Raw genomic sequence first — 13,987 nt, forward strand, 5'->3', positions numbered from 1 at the left:
CAGTGAAAAAAACCTTAGTGGTTAGTCTAGTTTTTAATTTAGAATCAGTTTTGGTCTAAGTTATGATAGTAATAATAATAATAATGAATAGTTGCTAATAAACATAAATGTTAATTTTTAAGAATTTCCCTGTGAGGGACACCTGGGTGGCTCAGCAGTTGAGCGTCTGCCTTTGGCTCAGGGAGTGATCCTGGGGTCCTGGGATTGAGTTCCTCATCGGGCTCCCTGTGAGGAGTCTGCTTCTCCCTCTGCCTATGTCTCTGCCTCTCTCCCTGTGTCTCTCATGAATAAATAAATAAAATCTTAAAAAAAAAAAAGAATTTCCCTGTGAGAAATGCTGACTTACTTTATTTCCCTATACATATTAAGGTCCACAGAGCCATGAATATGCTGATACATTATGCCATATAGCAATGATTCTGATAACTTTGTACAAAATATAATACTAATAAATAATATACTGATAGGTAAATATTATAAAAATAAATTTATATAGAAATAATATACGATAACTATGATAGATATAATAGATAAATTCTTTACAAAGGAATTTGTTAGTATTTTCAGTATATTCCCTTGGGTATGATTTTTAAAGTCTAAGAACTTATTTTTTTTAAGATTTTTATTTATTATTTATTCATGACAGACAGAGAGAGAGGCAGAGAGATGCTCAGAGGGAGAAGCAGGCTCCCTCTGGGGAGCCTGATGTGGGGACTCAATCCCAGGAACCTGGGATCATGCCCTGAGCCAAAGGCAGACACTCAACCACTGGATCACTCAGGTGTCCCAAAGTCTTAGAACTTATAAATCCCCTTTCTCCAAATTTCTCTTTCAAAAAGCTCTAAATTTCGCTTTCAAAAAAAAAAAAAAAACACATATTTACACATAAACCACATTTTGGATATAATCTTATGAAATAGACCAATGACATTTTTTTCATGAATCCTATGTTAAGAAGCATTCTCCTGGTGAATTTAGAAGGTAGTCTGTGAGAAATTCAACTTCCAAATCACTTTTTAGGGGCATGAACAATAACACAACAACCTGATCAGCTAGTTCTATAAAAACAGATACTTTTGGAAGAGAAGAGACATTTTGGTGCCTAATAAAGTCCTTTTAATGGGTTTCCTAGACGCCAGAGGCTAGAGGGCAGCCTGAATGTGCCTCTGGTTTCAGCAGGACTGCCTGCCGCTGGGGCTTGCCTCGGAAAATCATTCTCAACTCACTCTGGCCTCCACCCTTCCTTTACCTGGGGTAACATTTTGACTAAACAGCAACCAGGTGAGAAATATCTTTTGGTGGTTCCCTTTTCCTGTTTATTCACCTTGTGAAAATCTTAGCAGATGTGGGTTTGCTTGATTTCATCTCTCCATGATAATTTGTTTCTGGATTCTATGACTTTGTCATAACCTTTATATCATAGATCTAGAAGCAACTACGTATACATCCATTTAACAAATACTTCCTGAGCTCCTCCTATATGCTTAGCACAGCTTTCTCACGGGGGATCCAGTAGTAAACTCACAATCCCTGGCCTGATAGGGCTGACAGTCTAGTGAAAGAGATACATCATAATCAAAGAGAATAGCACGCATAATTACAAGAGTCCTAGTGCTATGCAGGAGAGGGACATGGAGATATGGAAGGACATAATTGCAATATTGGCCACATCTGGAGGTCAGAAAAGGAATTGAATGTGCTGCAATTTAAAGAATGAGAGTTAATCAGGTGAAGTGCAAAGGAGGAGAGGAGCATTCTTGTACAAATGCCTGTGTCGTCTTCTGTGTTCCTACTCACACCAATTTGGTCTGTGCTCCAATGTTTGTATCCTGCTCAAACAACCTGTACAAAAGCCCTGGGGCTAGGGCACAAACTAATTGGAAATGCAGGTGTTGTTCCTCTTGCTCTTGCAACAACATACTTGGTCACTCAAAGACTCAGGGCCTGGGGTACCCCTGAGACTGAAAATTTTCCTCTCCTGCATCTGGATGTGGAGACAGCATGGACTGCGAATCAGAGCATGAGAAGAAACACCTACTACCTGCTGTGTGCTTCTGGGCAAATCAAGCAATCGCTCCCTTCATAGCTCTTGGTGTTTGGTATTTTCATTGGGATAATTCATATAGGAACATTTTAGCAAATATTTTCATTGGGTGGCTGTAAAGACTTATAAAGTGTAGTGGATGTAGGCAGTGGTGATAATTTCAGTAGCGGTAGTGCTAGTGTTCTTTTCTAGAACCCCATCCTGCTTGCTGTTTACCATAAAGTGATAAAATGGCAGGCACAGAGCTTCTGCTGTGCTGCGGGGCTAGGACGGGGGAAGAGGGTTTTAACCTTAGGACAAGGTGCATGAGTCTGTACAGAAATCATCCATTTTTTTAGTTTCCAGATGGAATGAAACTATTGCCACTGCATGTGTTAGGAGGGAGGAAGAGGGAAGGGTTGTATCCAAGTTCAGGTAACAGAACTAGAGCGAGGAATTTGCAGAGTGTTTCAAAGAGAAGCAAAACCTATTGGAAAATGAGTAAGAAACAATCAAGATGTTGTACCCTGAGCAAGTTTCATGCTTCGGCCAAGGTTCTAGCAAGACAAACATCTGAGCACAGACCAAATTGAGTAAAGCAAGAGCAAGTCGGGACACAGAAGAGGATCCTCACACAGCATCTCTTCTCCTGCCAGGGCAGACCTGCAGGGATCATGCTCAGCGCCCAGGAAGAGAGGGCTTATGTACCCCCTCGTGTGCAAAATGGAGATAGAGAGTAAATTCCACCTCTGTCTCATCTCAGAAGAGGATTTCAGACATCCCTACAAGTCCTTTTTTGCCTTCATAACTGCTGAGTCAAAGAAATTCTTGCAAAGGGATATCCCCACTAGGCAGATCCTTCCTGACTTTTGTCCAAGCCTGATGTCGAGATTGAACACGATCTGCTATAAGGAACCACCCCGACCTAATGCTGCCTTATATCGGTTTGGTACTGCAAACAGTATATGTCACCCTATATGACATCTTATTGAGTCCTCCTGTTCTCATCCAAATGTCCAGAATAAGCTATTTATGTAGAGCCAAAGCCCAGTCAGTACTGTTTTGACTGAGCCAGCTACTCCCAAAGTTTACTGATCCCTTGTGTTCTCACCCCTACGCAGCAATGCTATCTCACTCACTGATTGGGGCTAACATTCCCATGGTCTTAGGCTAAGCTGTTCTCCTTCCAGCCGAACAATGCTCCCCTTTAAGAAGCATCAGAGAACCAAAATTACTAGGTGGGACCTGACTCGACTTGTTCCTCTATTGTAGCATAAGATTAAAGCATTTTTTCACCTACTTTCCCCCACCCCCACCTCTTCTTAATCCTCTATCCGGCTGATTCATAACAGCTGTTAAATAACTAGACATTTAGGTAAAGGCAAACTGAACCTATAAATCAATGCGTGTGATATAATAATCAACTCTTTCCGGTGCAGCTTGCTCATGCTGTCTTGGTTTGCTTTTTTTTCTGCTGACTTCAGCTGCAGCATCTGTATGAAGGGGTTTTGTACAATTGTAAATACTAATCTCCAGGCTGCTAATGTCATTATGGAAGTGGATATAAGGAAATGAAACTCACAGGGCATTGCTGGAGATGGGGTGGGATATTTTAGAGACATATGTTTTCTCCAAGCTGTTACAATCCTCCTGAGCGTGAATATTTGTTAGAGTTGTCTTGGCTATAAACTCTAGAAGCCAACATCAGCTAGCTTCAGCAGAATCAGGGAATTATGAGGACACAGGACTTCTCACCAACCCAGCTGCAGGGATGCAGTGGGGTCTTGGAAAAAGACTGAGACCAAATTCTGGAGAGCCAAAAAAAAAAAAAAAAAAATGCTCTCTCTCCTTCATCTCTCTTCCTCAGTTCATCTGCTCATTCTTCTTGATCTGTATTGATTTGTTTCCTTTGTGTGACAGGCACTGGCACTGGCTGATTGTTCAGCAAATCCATTTCTGTTTCTTTTGGAGACACATCAAGACTCTATCTCCTATGAGGTATGGTCATGCAGCTCAATTCTGGCTTCCACTTCAAAGCCTGGCCCATAGGAAGCACCTATGCAACTCTCTAGTTATTCTCTCTCCATCTGCTGGCAGAATGAAGACAGAGACCCTGGAGGAAGACAGGAGGAGCCACAGGGTAAGAGGAGCTTGGGCCCTGCAGGCCCCTCCCTCCTATTCACCCCCTCCTCCCCTCCCTCCCCCCCCTCCCCCCCACCCCCCCTCCCCCCCCACCCCCCCCCCGCCCAACCACCATGGACTTGATGTAACTGAAAAATAAATGCTATCCTATTCCATCAAGCTGTGGAAATTTGGGGATTTATCTTTTACGGCAGCTAGTATTCCCAAACTGCAGCTTCAATGCTTATATTTTACAAAGATACTTCCACTCCCCTAAAAGGGGAAAAAAACTTCACTCCATTTGTCTTAATTTCAAATTTTCAGGAATCAGATTGATTTTACCTATGGGTCAATTCCTACCCTGGATGCAATCAACTCTGATGAAGGAGGTGGATTGTTGTTACAAAATGGCCACTGGAGGATCAGCCATGTGAACATGAGCTTGTTTCTTCAGTTTTTTAAAAAATATATTTTATTTACTTACTTGATAGAGAGATAGAGAGAGCCAGAGAGCAGGTGGAGTGGCAGGCAGAGGGAGAGGGAAAATCAGGCTCCCCACTGAGCAGGAAGCCCGATGTGGCCTGATCCCGGGGTCCTGGGATCATGACCTGATCCAAAGGCAGATGCTTGACAGACTGAGCCACTCAGTTCTCCTGAACCTGAGCTTGTTACAAGAATAAAACCAAGATTGAGATCTGAATTCTTCTTCCACCTATGCTGCTAACTCATTGGGTAGTCTTAATCGACTCACTTAACCACTTTGGGCATCAGTCTCTGCATAGCATACCAAACTGAGACATTTAGATTAAGTCACCTCTAAAGTCTCCTGCAACTTTAATATTGTACAACCCACAAAGCTTCATACCATGCCTTCATAAAGCTCAACTCTCGCAGAGTAAAATAAGGGTTTCCTTAAATTTTTTTGTGGCTTAGCATAGACATGCTCCAAATACTATATGACTTTTGGGGGTCCTCAGATACTCTGTTCAGCGTCTTAAAATTGTGGGAGTACATGAAGATATCATTCTAATAGTTACTTCTTATCTTCGTGGAACGTATTAATGGCTTTCTCTGCTGAACTTTCTTAAGGATTTCTTGGTTTCTGGGATTCTAGTGTAGTGATTAAAAGCACAGATGTCAAAGTATCACCTAGGTTCAGACCTCATTTCCATCATTTACTAACTATGGGATAATATTTATCTCAGAGGGTTATTGTAAGGATTTTAAAATATCATATATATATAGCTCCAGCACCTAGTAAGTGCTCAATAAATATTTGCTTAAAAAGTAAACTTAGCTCATCGTTGTAGTTATCTGTTTATATTACCAGACTTTAAGCACCTAAAAGGCACTTAGTTTTATTGAATTTTTTGTCATTCAGCCCCTTGCCCAAAATCTTGTACATAATCTCTGCTTAATACTTATTTTTAAATGAGTAAATGAATAAAAAGTATTATGTAGAATATTTAGTTTGCCTTACAAAAATACAAATGGTATATATTTTTCTCTATATATATTTTTATGAATAGCCTAAGGTATGACCATTCTTGTACTCCAGGGTTCTATTACATGGTTGCAGGCTAGAATTACTTGGAGGAGCTGGGGAGCTCTTTAAATATACTGATGGCTGAATCTCACCCAGATCTACTGAATTACAATCTTGGGCCAGGGGCCCAGGCATCAGCATGTTTTAATACCTCCCAGGGTAGTAGCCTGAGAACTTCTATCCTGGCCTATCTAGTTAGATCACAGTGACATCTGATGTGATGTATATCACAGTGTTGTATATGTGTCTTTCATTTTTGTAATTTAGATTTTTCTATTGGGCACAGTATCAGTCAGGGTCCTCCAGAGAAATAGAACAACAAGATATGTGTGTGTGTGTGTGTGTGTGTGTGTGTGTGTGTGTGAATGTACTGCCTTTGTATATTTAAGCATTTAAAAATAGACTTCCAGGGTGCCTGGGTGGCTCAGTGGTTGGGCATCTGCTTTGGGCTCAGGGCGTGATCCCGGGGTTCTGGGATCAAGTCCCACATCCGGCTCCCAGCATGGAGCCTGCTTCTCCCTCTGCCTATGTCTCTGTATCTCTCTCTCTCTCTCTTTCTCTGTGTCTCTCATGAATAAATAAATAAAATCTTAAAAAATAATTATCCCTAGTCTCCAGGATCAGGTCCTGGGCTGAAGGTGGCGCTAAACCGCTGAGCCACCGGGGCTGCCCAATAAAATCTTTTTAAAAAATAAAAATAGACTTTCTATCAAAATTCTGTGTGTATATATATGGGAATGAGTAATTTACTTTAAGGAATTAGCTCATGTGATTATAGCGGCTGGCAAGTCCAAAATCTGCAGGGCAGGCTTAAGGAAACCAGGGGAGAGAGTTGTAGTCTGAGTTCAAAGGTAGTTTGCTGGAGGAATCCTCTCTTCTTCCCAGGTGGTCAGTCTTCTTCTATTAAGGCCTTCAATTGATTGGATGAAGCCCACCCACATTATGGACGTTAGCCTGTTTTATTCAGTCTACTGATTTAAATGTTAACCTCAAATATAAAATAAAATAAAATATGTTAAGTTCATCTAAAAAATACCTTCACAATAAATTAAAAATAAATAAATAAATAAATAAATAAATAAATAAATAAATAATAAAATTCCTTCGAAAGAAAGAAAGAAAGAAAGAAAAAGAAAGAAAGAAAGAAAGAAAGAAAGAAAGAAAGAAAGAAAGAAAGAAAGAAAGTCCTCCACAGAAACATCTACAATGCCTGACTAAATACCATGGCCTAGCCAAGTTGACACAAAGTTAACCACCACAGGTAGTCTCAGTGTTTGCCCTTTCCTCTGCTTATTTGAGTGTTGTCTAGTGACTTCATACGTGCTTCAATAGGGGGTTTATAATAATCTCTTTCCTAATGGTGGGGATTATGACTGATGTGCTGGAAGAAGTAGGAGAGGCAAGCCTGAAGTGGGAGGGTTAAAATCTGACTCAAAAGCACAGTTCTCTCAGTAGCCCAGGGAGGATTTTGCATCAACTGCCTTTGTCTGCCAGAGCTCTCCTGTTTCACATTTGTCTCCTTGTGAATGTCTCTTGGAAAACTGAGCTAGTATGTCTGTCAAATGAATGTACACATTCATCTGTTCTTATGGGAATTATACTCAGGAAATCTAGATTAAGCCCAGATCACAACTGCCAGTGTAACCAACAGATTCTCCTAGTAATGTAGACACAATAACTATGTCGACACATAATCACACTTTCCAAAAATTATGATTTCAGAATTTGGACCTAATCAGAGTTCTTAAGAAAGGTATACAGGGTGTTTTACTAGCTTAAATAAATAAAAATATACTTTAGAATACATTTCCTTTAAAATCTTATGTATGATGCCAAAATTGAAATTATTTAAGAAAAGAACAATTGTTAAGCACCGACTATTAGTTGATCTAGATTGAGTGGTCAGAATGTCAGAAGATCCAGATCTCCAGAATTACTGGAAATGTGCTCAATTCACTTGACCCTAAGCATTTAAAAATAGTCTTCGTATCAAAAGTCTGCCAAATAAGTTTTGTAGTCAAGATGACTTTTATACCAAAACCTCAAACTGGAACACAATTTTCAGAATGAACTGGAGTTTGAAAATAGTCAACAGTTTCTGATTAATCCCTCATGACTATTGACAATCTTTTTACCTTTCATATAGAGGGCCTGTATCATTGATTATGTTGGTTGGTTTATGGATTGATTCGTTCTTTGAAATTTTAAGTGAATCTTTGATAAATAATTTCAGGTTTATATATTCAAGTATTAAACTATGCATCATCTTAAAATTGAGCTAAATTATTAATAACAAATTAATAATAATCCCACTTGTCAAAAAGATAATTAATGACTTCAAAATTCATAATACTATCCCCCCAACATCTGGTATTGCCAGAGTGACATGTAGTGCCTACTCTAAACTGAAAAGATCATTCTTTTTCCTGATTGATTAAACCTATACTTGAAATATTGAGCACTTTTTCGCAAAATAAAACTTTTAGATGGCATGTCTTTGTTCAAAGTGAATTAAAATAAAGCATGTTTTGAAAGTTGTCATTAGATTTTGGGAGGGGAGAAAGGGTAAAGAGTTCACTGATAGATTGGGAAGTTATCAATTCCCCCGAATATTGGAGGGACATCTAAGTGGCTCAGCGGTTTAGCGCCACCTTCAGCCCAGGGCGTGATCCTGGAGTCCTGGGATAGAGTCCCACATTGGGCTCCCCACAGGGAGTCTGCTTCTCCCTCTGCCTGTGTCTCTGCCTCTCTCTCTGTCTCTCATGAATAAATGAATAAAATCTTAAAAAAAAAAAAAGAATATTGGAAACTACCTGGTTGGAAATATAAAACAACTTACATCAGGTTTTCTCACATGGGCTCCATGTCATAGAAAATCTACATGACAGTAGAATATAGTGTAAATTCTCAAGCCATGTGTCAAGATCACTTATAAAGCACATGGCAAATAATTTGTTACTATGACAAGAACCAAGAAAATTAAGCCATAAGATCTGTAAAATTGCTTCTTCTCTCCCCCTCTGCCCCCACCTCTAAAGAAAAAGACTTCTTGCTCCAGGAATCAGCTTTTGGAACCCCTGCCCCATTGTCTTATACAAAGATAGTAAAGAGGGAACTTAAAAATTAATAGAAGCAGGAGAAACAAAGTTAATCTACATGATAAAGAACTGAGCCAGGCGGCAGGGAGGAGAGAGATAAGAAGTTAATCAGACTGGATTTATGAGAGCTTTTGAGGACAACAGGAGAGGGGAGACAGGAGCATCTGTGGACGTTTTGGAAAAATTGATAGTAATAGAGATGAGGAAAAAGGATTTATTTTAAGAATATTTCCTGTGTTTCATAAATGTAGCTTTTTTGGCATTTTCAAGAGAAGTGAAAAATTAAATTGCTCCTCAATTATTTTGAATGCCAGACTGATGTTTCTCTGAATGTGATTCCATGCAGAGAAAGAGCCACAGGGAGGCTCAGCTTTATTTAGGTTATATTACTAACAATAAGAATTTGCATATTTTTAATAAACTGAAGTAACATGACTTTTATTCAGTTGCACTCATATGGTTGAGATAAAGTTAAATCTCTCTTGCCAGAAATGATACAACCCATAATAAGCAGCTGGTATTAATGTCTTGTTACTGAGCAAATTTAAGTATACTGGAGCTTATAAATTCTAATCTTTTTAAAACGTTACCTGCATGTTGTTTTTTATATTATTGATGGAGGTTTCACACAGCTGGTATCAGAGTCAAATTAGAACTCAGATTTTTTTAATTTTATTTTAGTAGAATGCACCATACTACTGCCAGTTAAAAAAAAATAACAAAAACTTAATACCCTCAACATTTCTTTCATGATCTTCTTTTTTCACCAGATACACATATATATTAAAGGAAAATAATTTTCATGGTAGATAAATTTTTTTCATTGGTCTGTTAAATTGCCATCAATCTTTTTTTTTTTTCTTTTTTCTTTTCTTTTGTTTGTTTTTTTTTTTTTAATAAGCTCCACACCCAGGGGCATCTAGGTGGCTCAGTCTGTTAAGCTTCTGCCTTCGGCTCAGGTCATGATCCCAGGGTCCTAGGAACCAGCCCCATCTGGCTCCCTGCTCAGCGGGGAGTCTCCTTCTCCCTTTCCCTCTGCTCCTCCCCCACTCATGCTCTCTCTCAAATAAATAAAATCTGTGTAAATAATAAATAAATATGTACATACATACATACATAAACTCTACACCAACTTGGGGCTTAAACTCATGGCCCTAAGATCAAGAGCCACATGCTCTGAACCAGTCTTTCTTATATTAAACAATTACAACATTACTTGATTACATGTCAGTATTCTTGCCTTTGCTATTCAAAATGTGCAGCACAGGTTATCTCCTGGAAGCTTGTCAGACATGCAGAATCTTGGACTTCACTCTTGGGTGTATTGAATGAGAATCTGCATTTAACTTGATGCCTGGGTGATTTGTATTCATATTGGAGTCTGAGAAGCACTGTTCTAGTTCATGGAAGTTCTTGAAGTGAAATCAGTGACTACTTATATTAGAATCATCTAGGCTGATTGTCAAATACACACTCCCCAGATCTGATATGAGATCTAGTGGGGCCTTTGAATACAAACTCTTTTTTTTTTTTTTTTACAAACTCTTAATATTCTATGTAATAGTCATACAAATTAAACCCAGAGGTCACAAGTGCTTTGAACTTTTGTGTATCAGTATTCTGACCCATCTGCTGCTTTGTTTATATTTAGCTCCAAACCTAGAGCCTCGTGATTATTGGATTTGTTGTACTTAGTGGGTTTATTGCACTTCCCTGGTACCTATTAGTACCCTATCCTTTCTGAGACATCCAAGGATGGGCTCATTATACCTGGAAAACTCTTTCTGTGCTAACCTTACCAACTTTTCCTGTCTTCTCATATTTCTAATCAATTATTGGGGGTTTCTACATCTTGAGGGTGGAAAGTTCTTCCCCAAAGAACCATCTGGGAGCCTCTCTGTTGCTAATTCCTGGAGGTCTTTCTTAGGAAAGACATTTTTTACTTCCAAAATATATTTTTAATTAATTAATAATGTAGCACCAAAGGCTTTCAGCCTCATCTAAAAGAAAGGGCAATGCAAGAGAAACTACAATACCTACTTCTAGTGCTTTCTCTGCTCCCTCTTAGCTATTGACCTTAGGCAGATTATGTAACCTTTCTGAGCCCCTTTGCCTCATCTGTGAAATGAAGATAATATACCTGCCTGAAGGTTGGGCACAGCTCCAGTTGTCCTTTGAGATCCCTTCCAACTCTGAAATCCTTGATTTTCTGTCAACATATATCATTGTAATCACCATTTTGTGTTTCTAACCCTTGCCTTTTTCATCGCTTTTCCCCATCGATCATCTCCTTGAAATCACCCATGTACACTTCTCCCTTATAATTATTTCGAGTAAAAATAAATTTAGAACATTATCAGAGAAATTTTTCTTCACCATAAGTTTAAAATATGCTTGTCTTCTAGATAATTAGCATGTCACAGTGAGAATACCATGTACATTCATTATCTATTTAGGTGGGTACAGGTGAAATGAATGGGTGTGGATAAAAAGCCATACTTGAGAAATTTAATAGTAGCCATTTAATTCAACTACACTCTTAGGTCATCCAGAATACACAAGAACAAAGCAGTAAGGTGGAGCCTCAAGGATTTCACCTGCAGTGAGGACTCAACAAATACCATTAGTGAATATCAAATAGGTAAATTTCAATGAACCATGGGAACATGCAACCTGGACAGTAACTCCTTTAAATTAAATTCCTGCCCATCAGAAATGAACTGATCTCACGTACATTTGTTGAGTCTATTAGGATTAAAACAACAAAACAAAAAAACCCCTCATTTTCATAGTCTTTAACATTTTCCAAAGTTGAGTAGAAGGACAAAATGCTTGCTGAACTGCAAAGAGACTTATCTAAGTGACCATTTATACTTTGTAGAATTCTTGTTAAACATTCCCTGAATGCTGCACTTTATCTGCTGTCAGGGTGCTCTGCTTGTAAAAGACTTTGTTATACTGTTTCCTGTTATATTTGACTCTTGCTTTATAGGTACATGGCTGCATGCTGTATTCATTAAGAGTAGAAATACTGAAATCAGACCTGGTTTTGAATCCTGGCTGATTTACCAGTTAGGTAACACTGGGCAAATATTAAGTTTTCTCATCTGCAGTGATATTAATAATACCTAGTTTAGGAGAATATTGAGGATTAAAGGAAATTACACATGTGTATTATGGATTACATGTCCTCTATATGCCAGGCATCATGTAAGTGCTCAGTATTTAGCAGGGAACTAGTCAGACAAGCCACTACCTTCATTGAGATGACTTTCTAGTGGCCTATCACAAGTCTCGTATCATAGAATCACTCAACTATCGATGATGATGATGTTTTTATTTTTAAATAGATATTAATTTAATCCAAAATTAAATATTAAACCCCAAATTTGATTAAATATTTTTTAAAGATTTACTCATTTTGGGAGGCCGGCAGAGGGAGAGGGAGAGAGAATCTTTTAAGCAGACTCCACAGTGAGCATGGAATTCCGCAGAGGGCTCCATCTCAAGACCCCAAGATCATGACCTGAGGTGAAATCAAGAGTAAATAATTCAACCAACTGTGCCACCCAGGCAGCCCTCCTATTAAACCTATTACATACACAGTAATAAATACTTTGTTCTAATTACTTTGCCCATCGTTAACAGCTCCCATGTGCAGCCTTTCCAAAGTCAGTTCCTATGTAAAAGGGTTAGAACCCTAACATACAGACAAGCAGTCCTTGAAATTCCATCAAAAGGAAGAATTTCAAATGAGCTTTAAAATTCAACTTGTGTTGAAATTCCCCAGAATATATAGAGTATATAGTATAGAGTATTTAAATGACCACAAGTATTCAAAAGGAAGTGCTTCCTAAACATTTACAGTATTCTTTAGTATCTATGCTCCTGAGGCTATTACATCTATTGTATCTGTGTGGTAGCAATACTATTATAATGGCGTGGTACTACGCATCTCTTTCCAACTCTGTTCAGGGATCTTATGTTAGTGGCTTGAAATGAGCCATGGTAAGAGTATTTATACCATGAAAATGGACAAGAGCTATAAATGAGGGCTTGATTATTGTTTTGTAAATTTTCTGCACTTAAGGATGCAATGGAGGAAGTATTAATAACAGATTATACTCAAAAAACATGTCAGGTCTGTAGTGGATACATTGTCAATAAAAATTATGAAAGTATTCTTTCAGTATTCAAAATCTATTAATTGTGTCAGCAAAGAAGTCACCACCATCATTAATGATTAACAAGTAAATTTCTGACATACATCTTCATTTCTTCACTTTTCTTTTGTTCATTAACGTGAATGGGAATATCACCCAACATTCATGTCAGAACTAGATGTATGAAGGAGTAACAGTTTAGAAGGATCCAGTGAGGTGAGGATAAAATGTTGTAGGTAGATGGGAATATCATTACTAACTATGGAACATTAGTCTAGTCCTCCCCAAAAGTTATTTTATCCAGCAAATATTCGGCCATTTGGTTTTGTCACTCTTTGAAAGGCCAAGAGCAACAATAGTCTGAAAAAGGGTAGGTAGGGCTGTTCTTCAGTAATTCATTTTGGGGGCTCCAAAAACATGCTATTTTTCTCTCAGGATAACCTCTGCAATGGTTAAGTTTGTCTGTTAATTTGATTGGGCCAAGGGACGTCGAGAAAGCTGGTTATTTCTGGGGGTCTGTAATGGTGTTTCTGAAAGAAACATTTGAATCAGTAGACCCAGTAAAGCAGCTTGTCTTCCCCAATGTGAGTAAGCATCGTTCTATCTGTTGAGGGCCTGAATAGAACACAGAGGAAAAAAGAAGATTTGTTCCCTTCCTGCCTGCTTGCTTGAGGGGGGACATCTTTGTATCTTGAACTGGGTTTTATACCATCAAGTTCCTCTGGTTCTCAGCCATTCAGGCTTGGACTGGATTATACCATTTCCTGGGTCCCCAGCTTGCAGATGGCAGATCATGGTACTTCTCAGTCTCCATAAAAACATGAGCAAATTCCTCATAATGTATATCATGTATATATAATATTTTATATATATTATATATAAAAATATATAAATCATATAAATATTTTAATATAAATATAAAATATAACATAAAATATAAATATATAATTTAAAATATAATAAATAATATATAAATAAATATTTATATATTTTATAAATATGCATATAATGATTATATATATATATTTCTCTGGAG

At 38.1% G+C, this 13,987-nt stretch overlaps 1 long non-coding RNA gene across 1 annotated transcript in view; it reads left to right on the forward strand.

Annotated features, from left to right (window-relative positions):
- Window positions 1-13,987, forward strand: part of LOC140640941 (uncharacterized) — a 30,162-nt gene that overhangs the window by 13,615 nt on the left and 2,560 nt on the right. The window contains exon 2 of the long non-coding RNA XR_012037537.1: window positions 3,944-4,163. This is a non-coding gene — a long non-coding RNA (uncharacterized lncRNA). The remainder of the gene's footprint in view (window positions 1-3,943; window positions 4,164-13,987) is intronic.

The sequence above is a fragment of the Canis lupus genome, chromosome 10, assembly GCF_048164855.1.
Source record: "Canis lupus baileyi chromosome 10, mCanLup2.hap1, whole genome shotgun sequence".
Lineage (NCBI taxonomy): Eukaryota > Metazoa > Chordata > Mammalia > Carnivora > Canidae > Canis > Canis lupus.